Genomic DNA, 18727 nt, shown 5'->3' with positions numbered 1-18727 from the left:
GTAGCGGTAGAGGAGCGGGAGAGGGGTAGAGGAGGGGAGGCAAGGAGGCAGGGGGCAGAGAGAGGGGGGCGGGGGCAGAGAGAGGGGCAGGGGCAGAGGAGCGTGGAGAGGGGTAGAGGAGGGTAGGCAAGGAGGCAGGGGGGCAGAGAGAGGGGCTGGGACAGAGAGAGGGGCAGGGGCAGAGAGAGGGAGGGAGGCAGAGTGAGGGGTGCATGTTGTGTATAAATCGTGATCTGGACATGAAAGAGAATTAGCTACTGTATATCTGATTCAATGACCTATTTAGAAGTTGTAGTTTTGATTGAAGTTTCTAGTTTTGATTGAAGAGTCAAACTTTAGAGAATTTAGTCACTGCTTAGTAAGAATCTTACGACCAATCACTTTTCAACTGCTTCCATTCCTTTCTCACAAACATAACGTCACATTCATACGCACGCACGCACGCACGCAAACACATTAACGTCTCCAGGACTCATCTCCTCTCAATTTCCAACAACACTCCAACCTTTGCAACAAAATTTAAAAAAGTAAAAAGGGAAGAAAGTTTTGAGGGGGAAAAGGAAACAGAAGCCAATATAATATTCTATAAACCAAGCTTCCTATACTGAATACTGATTGGAGCTTTTTTCATCTTTGATGTTGCAGGCTAGCCTATACAGAGGAGGTTGCAGTCGCTTCACTCCCTACTAGAGAGAGAGAGAGGGACAAACGCCTCCCTCCTTCTGCTCCCCAGCAAAACAAACTAACAAACAAACAAAAACAACTATCAAACTCAACTCATACTTCCTATTGGAAAACAAAAACAACTATCAAACTCAACTCATACTTCCTATTGGAAAACAAAAACAACTATCAAACTCAACTCATACTTCATATTGGAAAACAAAAACAACTATCAAACTCAACTCATACTTCCTATTGGAAAACAAAAACAACTATCAAACTCAACTCATACTTCCTATTGGAAAACAAAAACAACTATCAAACTCAACTCATACTTCCTATTGGAAAACAAAAACAACTATCAAACTCAACTCATACTTCCTATTGGAAAACAAAAACAACTATCAAACTCAACTCATACTTCCTATTGTAAAACAAAAACAACTATCAAACTCAACTCATACTTCCTATTGGAAAACAAAAACAACTATCAAACTCAACTCATACTTCCTATTGGAAAACAAAAACAACTATCAAACTCAACTCATACTTCCTATTGTAAAACAAAAACAACTATCAAACTCAACTCATACTTCCTATTGGAAAACAAAAACAACTATCAAACTCAACTCATACTTCCTATTGGAAAACAAAAACAACTATCAAACTCAACTCATACTTCCTATTGTAAAACAAAAACAACTATCAAACTCAACTCATACTTCCTATTGGAAAACAAAAACAACTATCAAACTCAACTCATACTTCCTATTGTAAAACAAAAACAACTATCAAACTCAACTCATACTTCCTATTGGAAAACAAAAACAAATATCAAACTCAACTCATACTTCCTATTGGAAAACAAAAACAACTATCAAACTCAACTCATACTTCCTATTGGAAAAAACAAAAACAACAAAACTCAACTCATACTTCCTATTGGAAAACAAAAACAACTATCAAACTCAACTCATACTTCCTATTGGAAAACAAAAACAACTATCAAACTCAACTCATACTTCCTATTGGAAAACAAAAACAACTATCAAACTCAACTCATACTTCCTATTGGAAAACAAAAACAACTATCAAACTCAACTCATACTTCCTATTGGAAAACAAAAACAACTATCAAACTCAACTCATACTTCCTATTGGAAAACAAAAACAACTATCAAACTCAACTCATACTTCCTATTGGAAAACAAAAACAACTATCAAACTCAACTCATACTTCCTATTGGAAAACAAAAACAACTATCAAACTCAACTCATACTTCCTATTGGAAAACAAAAACAACTATCAAACTCATCTCATACTTCCTATTGGAAAACAAAAACAACTATCAAACTCAACTCATACTTCCTATTGGAAAACAAAAACAACTATCAAACTCAACTCATACTTCCTATTGGAAAACAAAAACAACTATCAAACTCAACTCATACTTCCTATTGGAAAACAAAAACAACTATCAAACTCAACTCATACTTCCTATTGGAAAACAAAAACAACTATCAAACTCAACTCATACTTCCTATTGGAAAACAAAAACAACTATCAAACTCAACTCATACTTCCTATTGGAAAACAAAAACAACTATCAAACTCATCTCATACTTCCTATTGGAAAACAAAAACAACTATCAAACTCAACCCATACTTCCTATTGGAAAACAAAAACAACTATCAAACTCAACTCATACTTCCTATTGGAAAACAAAAACAACTATCAAACTCAACTCATACTTCCTATTGGAAAACAAAAACAACTATCAAACTCATCTCATACTTCCTATTGGAAAACAAAAACAACTATCAAACTCAACTCATACTTCCTATTGGAAAACAAAAACAACTATCACACTCAACTCATACTTCCTATTGGAAAACAAAAACAACTATCAAACTCAACTCATACTTCCTATTGGAAAACAAAAATAACTATCAAACTCAACTCATACTTCCTATTGTAAAACAAAAACAACTATCAAACTCAACTCATACTTCCTATTGTAAAACAAAAACAACTATCAAACTCAACTCATACTTCCTATTGGAAAACAAAAACAACTATCAAACTCAACTCATACTTCCTATTGGAAAACAAAAACAACTATCAAACTCAACTCATACTTCCTATTGGAAAACAAAAACAACTATCAAACTCAACTCATACTTCCTATTGGAAAACAAAAACAACTATCACACTCAACTCATACTTCCTATTGGAAAACAAAAACAACTATCACACTCAACTCATACTTCCTATTGTAAAACAAAAACAACTATCAAACTCAACTCATACTTCCTATTGTAAAACAAAAACAACTATCAAACTCAACTCATACTTCCTATTGGAAAACAAAAACAACTATCAAACTCAACTCATACTTCCTATTGGAAAACAAAAAACTATCAAACTCAACTCATACTTCCTATTGGAAAACAAAAACAACTATCAAACTCAACTCATACTTCCTATTGGAAAACAAAAACAACTATCACACTCAACTCATACTTCCTATTGGAAAACAAAAACAACTATCACACTCAACTCATACTTCCTATTGGAAAACAAAAACAACTATCAAACTCAACTCATACTTCCTATTGGAAAACAAAAACAACTATCAAACTCATCTCATACTTCCTATTGGAAAACAAAAACAACTATCAAACTCAACTCATACTTCCTATTGGAAAACAAAAACAACTATCAAACTCAACTCATACTTCCTATTGGAAAACAAAAACAACTATCACACTCAACTCATACTTCCTATTGGAAAACAAAAACAACTATCACACTCAACTCATACTTCCTATTGGAAAACAAAAACAACTATCAAACTCAACTCATACTTCCTATTGGAAAACAAAAACAACTATCAAACTCATCTCATACTTCCTATTGGAAAACAAAAACAACTATCAAACTCAACTCATACTTCCTATTGGAAAACAAAAACAACTATCAAACTCAACTCATACTTCCTATTGGAAAACAAAAACAACTATCACACTCAACTCATACTTCCTATTGGAAAACAAAAACAACTATCACACTCAACTCATACTTCCTATTGGAAAACAAAAACTAGAACAAAACACTTCCAGCTCCAAAACACATGAACCCCTTGTCAAGAATCTCTCAAATTGATGTCTCATTTTAAGAGTTTTATTTGACTCTATGCATTGTCTTTCATCGCTGTATTGTAAATGATGCTATTTTGAATTTCCTGTATTTCTCTGGGTTGAGATTGATGCTTTATTGAATGTAAGAAAGCACACAGTGAGAGAGAAATTGGAGATGAGGGAATACATGTAGGTCTCTCACTTTTCTCTCTCTTCAATAAATGTTCAAATATTGCCATTAATTGAACTCTTTCTCATTGACAATAGTATTTCATGGTTCGGTTTGCTGCCTCTGTATAATGTGAGTCATAGAGAGGGAATTCACCAACAAACAGAGAAATGCTGCCTCTGTATAATGTGAGTCATAGAGAGGGAATTCACCAACAAACAGAGAAATGCTGCCTCTGTATAATGTGAGTCATAGAGAGGGAATTCACCAACAAACAGAGAAATGCTGCCTCTGTATAATGTGAGTCATAGAGAGGGAATTCACCAACAAACAGAGAAATGCTGCCTCTGTATAATGTGAGTCATAGAGAGGGAATTCACCAACAAACAGAGAAATGCTGCCTCTGTATAATGTGAGTCATACAGAGGGAATTCACCAACAAACAGAGAAATGCTGCCTCTGTATAATGTGAGTCATACAGAGGGAATTCACCAACAAACAGAGAAATGCTGCCTCTGTATAATGTAAGTCATACAGAGGGAATTCACCAACAAACAGAGAAATGCTGCCTCTGTATAATGTAAGTCATACAGAGGGAATTCACCAACAAACAGAGAAATGCTGCCTCTGTATTTTCCTCTCTTTAAGTGTGTGCTCTCAAACTCGGCTCCTGTGGGATGTGTCTGTGATTGCGGGTTTTAATTCCAACCCATTTTCTGTACCCTTATTGTTTCAATTAGTCATTTTCCCAATATACATTAAGCCCGCTAATGGTCAGCAATTCCAGTTTAAGCAACAAATTTCAAACTGGGTTTTATTAAGTAAATAAATGGTACAGCTGGCCAATTTCATTCCCTTAAGGGTATTGGCTGGACCCAAAGCCTACAGAACAGACCCATAATAACAAGCCTTTAGTTTGTAGACCTGAGACTTCTTAGGCTAATGAGAGAAACAGAAACTCACTCAGCTGGGTGGTTGTCTCTAGCTCAGTTGATAGATTATGGAGCTTGCAACCTCAGGATAGTGGGTTTGATTCCTGTGACCACCCATGTGTAAAGAAATGTATGCACTCATGACTGTAAGTTGCTTTGGATAAAAGCATCTGTTAAATGACTCGTATTATATATCAAGAGGAGTATGAGCTGCAACAAAATGGCTGACAAGAAGTAGTATTGTAGAACTCTGCGCAGGAGGAAGTGATGTATGGTAGTGGTGTGGAGGAGAGAGCCAGAGACAGAAGAGAAAGCAAGACACTCGACTTGCTCATTTCTTCTGATAGGGGCAGGGCCACTCTGGCCTACTTATTGCCCCCACCCACGGAGGCGGTGCCCCAGAGCGAGACATCACACTGGCAAAAAAATGTTGGTCGAGCAGATCAGACAGGGCAGCTGGGGTGAGTGGGGAGGGGACACTAAAGTAGACCAGAGCCAGCTGTACCCGCTCTCGCTTGAGCATGCCAGATATTATGGAGGAAAGCATGCTCACGGGAGAGAGGGGATGCCCACTTAAACAGACAGGAACCTTGACAAAAAAAATTCAATGGTTAACGGCCTGAGTAAACTATCTTATTTAACCACCATCTTTGGGAGAGCTATGGCAGCCAATGCTGTGTGGCCTGGGCAGCAGCAGCATTGTGTCAGAGAGAGAGCATTGATTGTGGCACTGAGCCAGAGGCAGAAAGTATCCCATCTCCACAGAATGGCTTTAAAGGTACAGCACTCTAACTTTGCTTGCACCTTGAGGAAGCTAGGCAAATTGCAACACATTGTTTCCACACACAAACGGAAATTGAGCGTAAAATGTTTTGCAACCAGCAATCAGAACGATTTATATATGTTTGACCCTTGCCCCAATCTGCCATTGTTGGTTGTGCTCGAGAAGGAGATGACCACGTGATGGAAGAGAGGGAGGCTTCCCAGCAGAAGCCAGACCGTCTTTTGTTGTCAAATAGAAAGGCTGCATTTTCAATGCAATTTGTATGCACCAAAAATATTTTTTTAGGTGGATTTTTTTTTCTCCCACTATTACTGCAGATATATTATGGACATTTTCTGAAATTACAATGCAAAAATATGACATCATGTTCTGTTAAAGCGGAACACAGCGTTTATTTTACACAATGACACTTTGTATGGTTTCCGTTTTCCTCTACATAATAAGCTACAGTATCTACGAAATAAGCAATAATACTTCATGTTGATATTGCTGTGCATTCTTTCATTGGTCGGTTTTTCTTTTCAGAAAGAGTCCTTAAATATCTCAAGTCATAATTTTTCACCATGCCCAAATGAATGATTAACACTATTCAACAAAGAGGATGTTGAAGGGAAATGTTGATGGTTACTTGTGGTGTTATTAAAATGATAGATATATGATTTAAGATGAGCGAAAGGGCACTGAACTCTCTTCTTCACTCATTAGTTTTTTAAAGCCTGCATGCAGTCTTTCTAATGTCATGTTTAAATCATCACTGTATGTCTAATATATCACTGTATGTGTTTATTTCATTAAAATAACTCCAAATATATTTTTCATGATTTATTTACCTGATCCTCCTTTTGCTCAGTCTGATCATGTGGGCGTGTTGATACAAATGTAAATATATTGACATACACAGCCCTGATTGGCAGATAGGATCATCTAGACTAAAACTTGACCCACTTACCCCTTCAAAGTAGGAGCATACATATGTAAATAAAATATGACTGGTCATTGGTCAGAATAATCAGATCAGATTGTGATGGCATGATCTGGGCCAAAAACTCCATCCCACCTGAACAGGCTGAAATTCCAGGCATTTGTATTTCCAAGCAGCTTTTACACAAAAAGGGAATTATTATAATTTTCACAATTTCAGAGTGTGGAGTATAATTGAAATATAAAAACATTTCAAGTGTAAAATCCCGTGGTTGACTGCACTGCTGCTTTAATGGATCAAAGTGTCTCTGTTGTCGTTGAGACGACCATGTCTCGTCCCCTGAGATTGGCTAGTGTTCTTTACTGGAATAATAACTACACTATAGGCTTGTACGATATGGAAGAGAGAAGAGCACAGGCAGATAGACACGCATACTGTATTGATTAGGCCATTGAGTTGTTACCTTGCATGGTAGGATGCTGTGTTCCAGTCCCAGACACTGTCCCATATAGACAGTCTGATTACCGGAGACCTCGGGTGCATCCCAATTGAACTGAGCCGTTTGACCCTATGGGCCCTGGTCAAAAGTATGGCACTAGAAAGGGAATAGGGTGACATTTGGGACACACCCTTTAGGTGCATAGGTGGGAGGGCAGAGAGAGAGGGAGGTAGGTGCTTTTAGATTTGTGACTGACATTAGGAAGGATGTTAGGACTCCCATAGGAGAAGATCTTCAGTCTTACTGAGATATAGTGGGAGGCGGGAGGGGAGTGTAAAGAGACTCCCATGTAGCTGGTATCGATTGATCCCTATCTACCAGCATCAATCTTGGATCTACTGACAGTTAAGGGGGAAAAGGTTTGGGGTGGGGAACGATTTGTGATGTTACACCTCACACACCTGACCAAGCTCAGCTCTGTGAGGGTATTGGGTAAAACTTATCTCGCTCGCTCTCTCTTTGTCTCTCTCTCCATATCTCTCTCTCTTTGTCTCTCTCTCCATCTCTCTCTCTCTTTGTCTCTCTCTGTATATGTCTCTCCATATCTCTCTCTCTGTCTCTCTCTCCATATCTCTCTCTCTCCATAACTCTCTCTCCATATCTTTCTTTGTCTCTCTCTCCATATCTCTCTCTCTTTGTCTCTCTCTCCATATCTCTCTCTCCATATCTCTCTCTCTCGTTGTCTCTCTCTCCATATCTCTCTCTCTCCATAACTCTCTCTCCATATCTTTCTTTGTCCCTCTCTCCATATATCTCTCTCTCTCGTTGTCTCTCTCTCCATATCTCTCTCTTTCTTTGTCTCTCTCTCCATATCTCTCTCCATATCTCTCTCTCTTTGTCTCTCTCTGTATATGTCTCTCCATATCTCTCTCTCTTTGTCTCTCTCTCCATATCTCTCTCTCTCCATAACTCTCTCTCCATATCTTTCTTTGTCTCTCTCTCCATATCTCTCTTTCTTTGTCTCTCTCTCCATATCTCTCTCTCCATATCTCTCTCTCTCGTTGTCTCTCTCTCCATATCTCTCTATTTCTTTGTCTCTCTCTCCATATCTCTCTCCATATCTCTCTCTCTTTGTCTCTCTCGCCATATCTCTCTCCATATCTCTCTCTCCATATCTCTTCTCTTTGTCTCTCTCTCCATATCTCTCTCTCTTTGTCTCTCTCTCCATATCTCTCTCTCTTTGTCTCTCTCGCCATATCTCTCTCTCCATATCTCTCTCCATATCTCTTCTCTTTGTCTCTCTCTCCATATCTCTCTCTCTTTGTCTCTCTCTCCATATCTCTCTCTCTTTGTCTCTCTCTCTTTGTCTCTCTCTCCATATCTCTCTCTTTCTCTCTCTCCATATCTCTCTCTCTTTGTCTCTCTCTCCATATCTCTCTCTCCATATCTCTCTCTCTTATTGTCTCTCTGTCCATATCTCTCTCTCTCTCCACATCTCTCACTCTCCATATCTCTCTCTCCATATCTCTCACCACAACAAAATATATTTTTGAGACTGTGTTCTTCTCTTTAATTTCTCTGAGATTGACTCTCTCTGTTTGTAAGGGACCCTCCCGGGCCTAGCAGAGAGAGAGAGAGAGAGGGGGGTAGAGAGAGAGGGGGTGAGAGAGAGAGGGAGAGAGAGGGGGGGGAGAGCGAGGGGGAGAGAGCGACAGAGAGAGGGGGGGCAAGAGAGCGGGGGAGAGAGAAAGAGAGAGAGGGAGGCAAGAGAGAGGGGGAGAGAGAGAGGGGGAGAGAGAAAGGGAGAGAGTGAGAAAGAGAGAGAGGGGAAAGAGAGATGGGGGGAGAGAGAGAGGGGGGAGAGAGAGTGGGGGAGAGAGAGAGAGGGGGAGAGAGAGATGGGGGAGAGAGAGAGGGGGGGAGAAGGGAGGGGGAGAGAGAGACTGGGAGGAGAGGGGGGAGAGGGGAGGGAGAGAGAGAGAGGGAGGAAAGAGAGGGGGGAGAGGGAGGGAGAGGGGGAGAGAGAAGGGGGAGAGAGAGAGGGGAGAGAGAGAGATGAGAGAGAGGGCGACAGAGAGAGAGGGAGAGAGAGAGAAAGAAAGAGAGCAGGTCTTTGTGAGAATTAAATAGCGTCTCCTCGTCCCACAACCTCTTACAACACTGATCATGTTCCCCTCACACACACACACACACACACACACACACACACACACACACACACACACACACACACACACACACACACACACCTGCACACATATACAGACAAACAGGTACATTCTCATCTACACACAGACGCCCCCCCCCCCCCCCCACACACACACACACACACACACACACGTTGTGTGAGGGGATCGTAAAGAAGGGAGTCAGTGGCGGCGGGCCACGTGAGAAGTAAGGAGACTGTATAGAGGAACAGCTACCGAGGCAATTTACTCCACAGATTAGCGATAACAGAGCTCAGTCAATAAGCACTGATCTCATTTGAAGATACACCAGACTGACTCCACCACACACAAGCACAGGCATACACACACCTCTATGGCTGTTTTGTCTATTTCTCCAGACTCTCTTTATTCTCCCTTTCTGTTCCCAATGATCAGAAGGCCATTGTGAAATATGGATTGGATAAACTGCATCTCCTCTACTCTCCCACCTCTCTCTTCTTTCTCTCTTCTCCATTTAAAGTGAAGAGATGTAATTCTAACCCCCCATGTCCTTGGGGTTCTGTTAAATTTCACACTTAGGATTCACTTCTCATACACTTAAGTGCTCACTCATAGATGTATATTATTAGCCTGGTGGAACCAGCCTGATTGTTGACCAAGTATTGTATGTTCTGTTTTGTATTATTCTGAACATGTGTCCGGCTGTCTTTTGTGCTTACTGTACTGTCCATCAGCCAATTTATCCTCAGGCCTCAAGGATTGAGTCATACATTTTGAAAAACATATACACAAACATGCACATCAACGTCAAAACGTCTTTCAGAAGCTTGGCTCACACCTCAAATATATCCGGTAAAAAATGTTTTACATATCCATCGAAAATATTTCAGTATTTATATACAACATTTTCAATCACTCTTGGAATTAATGGTGACTCGAGGAACCCTGGAGTTCCTCAAGGAACCATTGCTAGTCGATGTTTCATATTTGCACCTGCGGTGAGTTGAGGGGTTCTTGGAGGAACCTATAATATTATTTAAGAGTTTGACTCTTGTGTCAATCTAATTACATGATAAATCAGTCCCCATCAAAATCAGTCAGTTTAAGCTACAGATTTCAGTCTCAGTCCCCATCAAAATCAGCCAGTTTAGTCTACAGATATCAGTCTCAGTCCCCATCAAAATCAGTCAGTTTAATCTACAGATATCAGTCTCAGTCCCCATCAAAATCAGTCAGTTTAATCTACAGATATCAGTCTCAGTCCCCATCAAAATCAGTCAGTTTAATCTACAGATATCAGTCTCAGTCCCCATCAAAATCAGTCAGTTTAATCTACAGATATCACTCTCAGTCCCCATCAAAATCAGTCAGTTTAATCTACAGATATCACTCTCAGTCCCCATCAAAATCAGTCAGTTTAATCTACAGATATCACTCTCAGTCCCCATCAAAATCAGTCAGTTTAATCTACAGATATCACTCTCAGTCCCCATCAAAATCAGTCAGTTTAGTCTACAGATATCACTCTCAGTCCCCATCAAAATCAGTCAGTTTAATCTACAGATATCAGTCTCAGTCCCCATCAAAATCAGTCAGTTTAGTCTACAGATATCACTCTCAGTCCCCATCAAAATCAGTCAGTTTAGTCTACAGATATCACTCTCAGTCCCCATCAAAATCAGTCAGTTTAATCTACAGATATCAGTCTCAGTCCCCATCAAAATCAGTCAGTTTAGTCTACAGATATCACTCTCAGTCCCCATCAAAATCAGTCAGTTTAATCTACAGATATCAGTCTCAGTCCCCATCAAAATCAGTCAGTTTAGTCTACAGATATCAGTCTCAGTCCCCATCAAAATCAGTCAGTTTAATCTACAGATATCAGTCTCAGTCCCCATCAAAATCAGTCAGTTTAGTCTACAGATATCAGTCTCAGTCCCCATCAAAATCAGTCAGTTTAATCTACAGATATCAGTCTCAGTCCCCATCAAAATCAGTCAGTTTAATCTACAGATATCAGTCTCAGTCCCCATCAAAATCAGTCAGTTTAATCTACAGATATCAGTCTCAGTCCCCATCAAAATCAGTCAGTTTAGTCTACAGATATCAGTCTCAGTCCCCATCAAAATCAGTCAGTTTAATCTACAGATATCAGTCTCAGTCCCCATCAAAATCAGTCAGTTTAATCTACAGATATCAGTCTCAGTCCCCATCAAAATCAGTCAGTTTAGTCTACAGATATCAGTCTCAATCCACAACATATCAGTCTCACCTATGTTGGCCTTCTGCATCTGCGGTGGAAAGTGGCAGAGCTACAACTCTGTTTATCAGACCAAAAATCGAATTTCTCATAAAAACAGTCTGGTCTACTAACTTTATGGAAAGATGGGACTCTCACAAACAGGATGTTGTTCTCTGTTTTGCTCTACGACCCCCACAAGCCTAATGGGACACGTCTGAAGTTGGTACCGATGATGTGCCAACTTCGGTCTGTACCATCCGAACCGTCCGGGCTACTAATATGACCCCACTATGGAAAGGAGAGACTCTCACGGACATGATGGTGTTCTCCATTTTGCCTACAATTTTCTCACAGGCTGCCACCGCTACAATATATTATTAAAAAGGTTCAAAATGGAACCCCTCCCATCGCAAAAAGGTTTTGGTTTGAACCTTTGCACATGGGGTTCCTCGAAGACCCTTTTCAGAGAGTGCTCTAGAACACTCTCAGTAGACCTATAACCTTAACATGTACAAACAGCTGTTCTGTGGTAGTGGGATACCAACTCTGATGTTGCTGTTATATTTTCATGTAAGTAATATTCTGGTGTGGCATACTGTATGTTTACTTGTATTCTATATTTCTAACCTCTTCCATGGCACTTTACACATTTCTTTCAGAGTTAAAGTTATCTTGGTTTGTTTTCTACAAGGTGTGCTTTTTTTCCAATAATCATTATCTTACACTACTTGTGTGTTATTACAGGATTAACAGCGTTATAACATAGCATTTATTACTATATCAAATGGATTATACTGCTATTATCTATTATTATTAGATTGAGAAAATTGAGAAAGAAAATAAAAAATAAAATGTTCTTCCTTTTATAAAAGTATATCATGTCCTATAGGGGTTAAAAAGTGGGGACTTTAAAAAGGCTTTCACCTTGTTGTTGATAGTTTTACAGAAGGGGAGAGATGGTTTGCTTCCCAAATGGCACCCTATTCCCTATGGGCCCTGGTCTAAAGTAGTGCACTATATAAGGACTAGGGTGCTGGTTGAGACCCAACCATGGCTTACCATGTCATTCTATGTGTCTATGGCTAGATGTGAAGTGTATTATCATGATATACTACTCTGCGTGTCTATACAATGTGTCCAAATAACCTAGAGGAGTTCAAGCAGTATGTGGTTTTTTATTTGAAGTTGATTTGTTTTGTTTGTTGCTTTTTGTCGTAAACGTCTTTACAATGCTCCTAAAACTCAAAGAGCGTTTGGAGAAGCATCCTGGGTAGTATGACTGCAGAGGCGAGATAGAGAAGGACGTGGCTCTATAAAATGCTGCTCTTTTCTCTTTTTTCCCCATCCCTCCATCTGCACCTTGATGTCTGATGAAGGAGAGAACCCCACCCTGAAAACATGTCTTCTTCAAGAGTTTATGAAAAGACGAAATATCAAATTCACATATTTTGGTTTTTAACTGTTTGTCCCAAATATTCCCACACTATTTTTATCACTATGAACTTAAAATGGATATATTTTATTAAATTAGGCGATTCAGTGTATTTGTTTTCAAAGGACATAACTTATCTTATATCTTCCTAGGGCCCAGTCAGTGCTGAGAGTGGAGACAATGAGACATGTTTTATTGAGAGGAGAGCGGAGCTGAGTCGGTCCACTGGCCAGATTGCAGAACTCTGCTCTAACTGAATCTTACCGCCTTATGGCCGATTGACGTGATAAAAGGCCTGGTCTCGCATGGCTGCGTAGGCGACCATTAAATGATTGCCACTTTAATTGGCTCTGTTAATGCAGTCATTTGTAAGATGGCACCACGGGCCACGGGCCAGCCACAAAATGGCTGCCATCGGCTCCCTCAGCTAATCTCTCCCTCTTCCACAACAATCCATTAATGTATACCTTAATTCCATTCCACTGACCCAAGTCAATGTCCATAGCCCATAGCCCATAGCCCATAGCCCATAGCCCATAGCCCATAGCCCATAGCCCATAGTCCATAGCCCATAGCCCATAGCCATAGCCCATAGCCCATAGCCCATAGCCCATAGCCCATAGCCCATAGCCCATAGCCCATAGCCCATAGCCCATAGCCCATAGCCCATAGTCCATAGTCCATAGCCCATAGCCCATAGCCCATAGTCCATAGCCCATAGCCCATAGCCCATAGTCCATAGCCCATAGCCCATAGCCCATACACCACCAGAGGTAGTGGTCTCCGTTTGTATTGATATAACTCTCTCTGGCTGGGAAGTTTATTTGCATCGTAAATCATCATTATCTCTCCCATGTAAAGTAACAGAGATAGCTTTTCTCAATGGAAGACCAGGTGACAGTATTCTGGTAGATATTAGGAAGAGCCACAATGCTAACGTCAAAGGAGCCATGTGGAATCACATTTTTCAAAACTCGACTGTAGGCCTCTCATTGCCGTATCCTTTGAATAAAAAGCCAAACTCGAGGTCAGATGTTCATGGAAAGAGAAATCTAAAATCTCCAGTATGCTTCTTTAGTTTGATTCAATCGATATGTTCATTTTTCATTGTGTGTAGCTAGCTAGATGCAGAGAGCCGAGTCATTTCAGTATACAGTACCAGTCAAAAGTTTGGACACACCTACTCATTCAAGGGTTTTTCTTGATTGGTTTTTCTTTCTTTTTAAAATGTTCTACATTGTAGAATAATAGTGAAGACATCAAAACTATGAAATAACACATGGAATCATGTAGAGTCGTAACCAAAAACAAATCAAAATATATTTTATATTTGAGATTCTTCAAAGTAGCCACCCTATGCCTTGATGACAGCGTTGCACACTCATGGCATTCTCTCAACCAGCTTCATGAGGTAGTCACCTGGAATGCATTTCAATTAACAGGTGTGCCATGTTAAAAGTAGTTAATTTGTGGGATTTCTTTCCAACTTAATGCATTTGAGCCAGTCAGTTGTGTTGTTACAAGGTAGGGGTGGTATACAGAAGATAGCCCTATTTGGTAAAAAAACAAGTCCATATTATGAACACTTCAAATAAGCAAAGAGAAATTACAGTCCATCATTACTTTAAGACGTGAAGGTCAGTCAATCTGGAAACTTTCAAGAACTTTGAATTTCTTCAAGTGCAGTTGCAAAAACCATCAAATCGCTATGATGAAACTGGCTCTCTCTCCGCCACAGGAAAAGAAGACCCAGAGTTACCTCTGCTGCAGAGGGTAAGTTCATTAGAGTTATCAGCCTCAGAAATCGGCAATTAACTGCACATCAGATTGCACCTCACAGAGTTCAAGAACAGACATATCTCAACATCAACTGTTCAGAGGAGACTGCGTGAATAAGGCCTTCATGGTCTAATTATTGCAAAGAAACCACTACTAAAGGACACCAATAAGAAGAAGAGACTTGCTTGGGCCAAGAAACATGAGCAATGGACATTAGACTGGTGGAAATTTGTCCTTTGGTCCTTTGAGATTTTTGGTTCCAACCGCCGTGTCTTTGTGAGACGCAGAGTAGGTGAACGGATGATCTCCTCATGTGTGGTTCTCACCATGAAGCATGGAGGAGGAGGTGTGATAGTGTGGAGGTGCTTTGCTGGTGACAATGTTGGTGATTTATTTCAAATTCAAGGCACACTTAAACAGCATGGCTCCCACAGCATTCTGCAGCGATATGCCATCGCATCTGGTTTGCGCTTAGCGGGACTATCATCTGTTTTTCAACAGGACAATGACCCAACACACCTCCAGGCTGTGTAAGGGCCATTTGACCAAGAAGGAGAGTGATGGAGTGCTGCATCAGATGACCTGGCCTCCACAATCACCCTACCTCAACCCAATTAAGATGGTTTGGGATGAGTTGGACCGCAGAGTGAAGGAAAAGCAGCCAACAAGTGCTCAGCATATGTGGGAACTCCTTCAAGACTGTTGGAAAAGCATTCAAGGTGAAGCTGGTTGAGAGAATGCCAAGAGTGTGCAAAGCTGTCATCAAGGCCCTTGAATGAGTGGGTGTGTCCAAACGTTTTACTGGTCTGTGCGACTTTGTTCTGTTTGAAACCAACTATGTTGCAGTTGTACATGTCAGGGGATTTCTTTAAAAAGTATATTTTACAAAAACTACAAGCAAAATAAAACTCCAAACACTGTGTTTATGTACACATGTATTGCAAATGATCTTTTGTATGTGTATTATATATCTACTCACCTGTGAAGTGGTCATCATCACAGTGTATTTACCATACTTCTGTGTTATTACTGTTCTGTGTTTAAAGTGAGTATTTTCCAGATATGCCCAGAAGCCTTCTTGTATCAGGCTACACTACTGTACTTTATCAATACCCTGTACTGTATGTAAATGTTACTCTTGACAAAAGAGAAAGTTTCTCATTCATCTCGGCCCGATATCAAAGGTTTATATCAAACTAATATATCATATTTAACTGTTGATCCTCAAACTCAATATACTTTGTCTTTAAACAAGTCACCCCCAGGCTTCACGTTCGTCTATTCTTTCAAGGATGCTGATGCCATTAGTAACGCAAGGTGATTCTGCTTTGCTTTTTGAAACATGACGGATGATTCAGCCGACTCTTTCCTCACTCTCTCTCTCTCTCTCTCTCTCCCTCATTCTCTCACTTTCAGGAAGAGAGAAGGAGCTGGTGCTCTCAGCTCAAGTCTTCACTGAAGCACACACACACACACACACACACACACACACACACACACACACACACACACACACACACACACACACACACACACACACACACACACACACACACACACACACACACACACACACACACACACACACACACACACACACACACACACACACAGGCAGGCAGGCAGGTGGGGCGAGCTGAGGAGAGGCAGGGGGTGGGGGGCTGCGGCGAAGGCTTCTCAGTGCATTAACTTCTCTGGGAGTTATTTGCCCGAGGTGATTAATATGTTTGTCAGCGCTGCTCTCTGAGGTACGGAGGGGGAGCGAGAGAGAGAGAGTGAGAGACTTGGCCCGGCAGCGTTCACCACAACAACGACCAGGGGGATTCACACCACCGCTCTTCTTCTTTCTCTTCTTCTTCACTCTCCATCCCGCCTTCCCTGTCTCTTTTGTTCCATCCTTCCTCTACAGAAGGCTGTCTTTATTCCTGTGTTTGTTTGTGGAGCAGGGCTTTAAGGGCCCTCCCACGTAAGGCCGGGGGAACGTCCACGACTGGAGACAAGAGGGAGGCATTATTGGGGCTGATTGGTGAGGCCATGGCACAGCTGTGCTGGTTTCTGGGTTCCTCTCTCAGGAGGACCGGGAGGGGCAGGGAGTAGGAGGGGTGAGGGACTACAAAGTGCTGCTGAAATTGAAGTCGGCCTCTGTGTTCTCCCTCTGAAGATCGACACACCAGAGGCTCATCTCTCTGAAATGAAGGGGTTCTATAGCCTGTCAACAGAACCCCTGCTGTGTGCAGCAGAACACTCTCCCTCTCCAGGAATTTAATGCAGTTTATCCCCATTTCTCTCTCTCCTCTCTCTCTCTCTCTTAGCTGCTAAACTCTAAAACTGTTTTTTTTATGACAGCACTTTACATTACCTAGTGGTAACCTATAACCTACTGTATGTAACATTACTAGCCATAGGGTATAACCTCTAATTACAATGTACCTGCTATGTACTGTAAGTACAGGCAATTAAAAGGTACTTACCACTGTTCATTCATTTAATTGTACGAAAATTACAAGAAATTGTGAGCATAAAAAGTTGCAATTGCTCCATAGCTGCATGTAGTAACTCCTAGCCTGTTACAGGTTAATGACACACAGGGTATTTAAGCAATAAGGCACGATGGGGTGTGATATATGGCCAATATACCACGGCTAAGGGCTGTTCTTAGGCACAACGCATCGCGGAGTACCTGGACACAGCCCTTGGCCGTGGTATATTGGCCATATACCACAAACTCCTGTGGTGTCTTATTGCTCTTATAAACTGGTTACCAACGTAATTAGAGCAGTAAAAATACATGTTTTGTCATACCCGTGGTATACACCACTGCTGTCAGCCAATCAGCGAACCACCCAGTTTAGAATCCTCTGTTAGTTATTATGTAATGTAATGTATTTTTTATTCACATTCTTAACTCATGATCTCAACGTCAATGTTTTTTAAAAATGTTAAACAAGTTAAAACATTACTGATTTTACTGATGTCTATATTTTTTAGATTGTTGTATTGATTTGATTTGATTTTGTTGTTGTTTTTGTATTGATTGTGATTGTGATTGACTTTACACCTGTCCCTTTGAAAATATATTAAATGTCTTAGGTGCTCCTGTTTGGAATTTAATATATGAAAAAATATGCTGTTGAAAAAATATTAAATATAAAAGTTTACAGTATATGAAAAAAAGTATCCATTAACATTGACCTGTTTGTTTTTTCTATTCTATTCTAGTAAATACATCCAAAACTAGAAGGATGACAACATGGATGAAGAAAGAACACAAAAAAACAAGATAAATGAAATCAACAAAAATACAAAAAGAGAGGACATTGTCAGGATCCCTTCTATCAAGAGGCTCAAAAGGGGAGAGTGGATGGAAGATGTTTTGGCCAAGCACCATAACAACGGCCTAAACCACTGCGCCTGGAGTTTTAGGGGCAGAGCGAGATATAGCTTTCCCCTGGGACAAGCCTTGCTGGGCGGACGAGACCAAGAGAAAGGGCACCATAAAACTATTTTATTTTTCTAAACTTTTTTAAGTTTATGATTTCCAAAAAGAGCAAAGAGTAATGTATGTAAATATATTATTATATGTAATGTATAAGTATGCTTAAAAAAATGTGAGGGGTAAACAAACAAACTAAAAAACAGAGATGTATAATGTGTCTTTGGGAAGTTCAGGTGAATGGGAGGTGTGTGGGGGGGACAAGACGCTGATGGTAAGGGACTGCTTGTCTGCCTGGCATGACTCATATGGACGTCATGGTAATGACATGGTAACACCGTGGTGACGCCGTAGCAACAACCCCAGATGGCAGGCGAATGAGTGCTTGGCTGCGTCTTCCATGGAAAGGGTAAAAAACGTATGACATCACACACAAACTCTGACCACTAATGGGCCACATTTACAGGTCAGCCTCTGCAGTTAACTTGCAATTTAGAATGAATTACTTTCTGTGGGTCATGGTGAAAGTTAGGGAGTGAAAACATGAAGTGATGTCATATAATGGGGGACATTTAAACTCTAGTGTGGAGCTAAACTCTCGGAGCTTCCTTCCACTATAAAA

At 40.5% G+C, this 18727-nt stretch overlaps 1 pseudogene; it reads left to right on the top strand.

Annotated features, from left to right (window-relative positions):
- The window catches only part of LOC124038463, a 961073-nt pseudogene extending 942737 nt beyond the window's left edge, over positions 1-18336 (top strand).
- The last annotated feature ends 391 nt before the right edge of the window (positions 18337-18727 follow it).

The sequence above is a fragment of the Oncorhynchus gorbuscha genome, linkage group LG06 (assembly GCF_021184085.1).
Source record: "Oncorhynchus gorbuscha isolate QuinsamMale2020 ecotype Even-year linkage group LG06, OgorEven_v1.0, whole genome shotgun sequence".
Lineage (NCBI taxonomy): Eukaryota > Metazoa > Chordata > Actinopteri > Salmoniformes > Salmonidae > Oncorhynchus > Oncorhynchus gorbuscha.
This window is presented reverse-complemented; position numbering and strand designations above follow the sequence as displayed.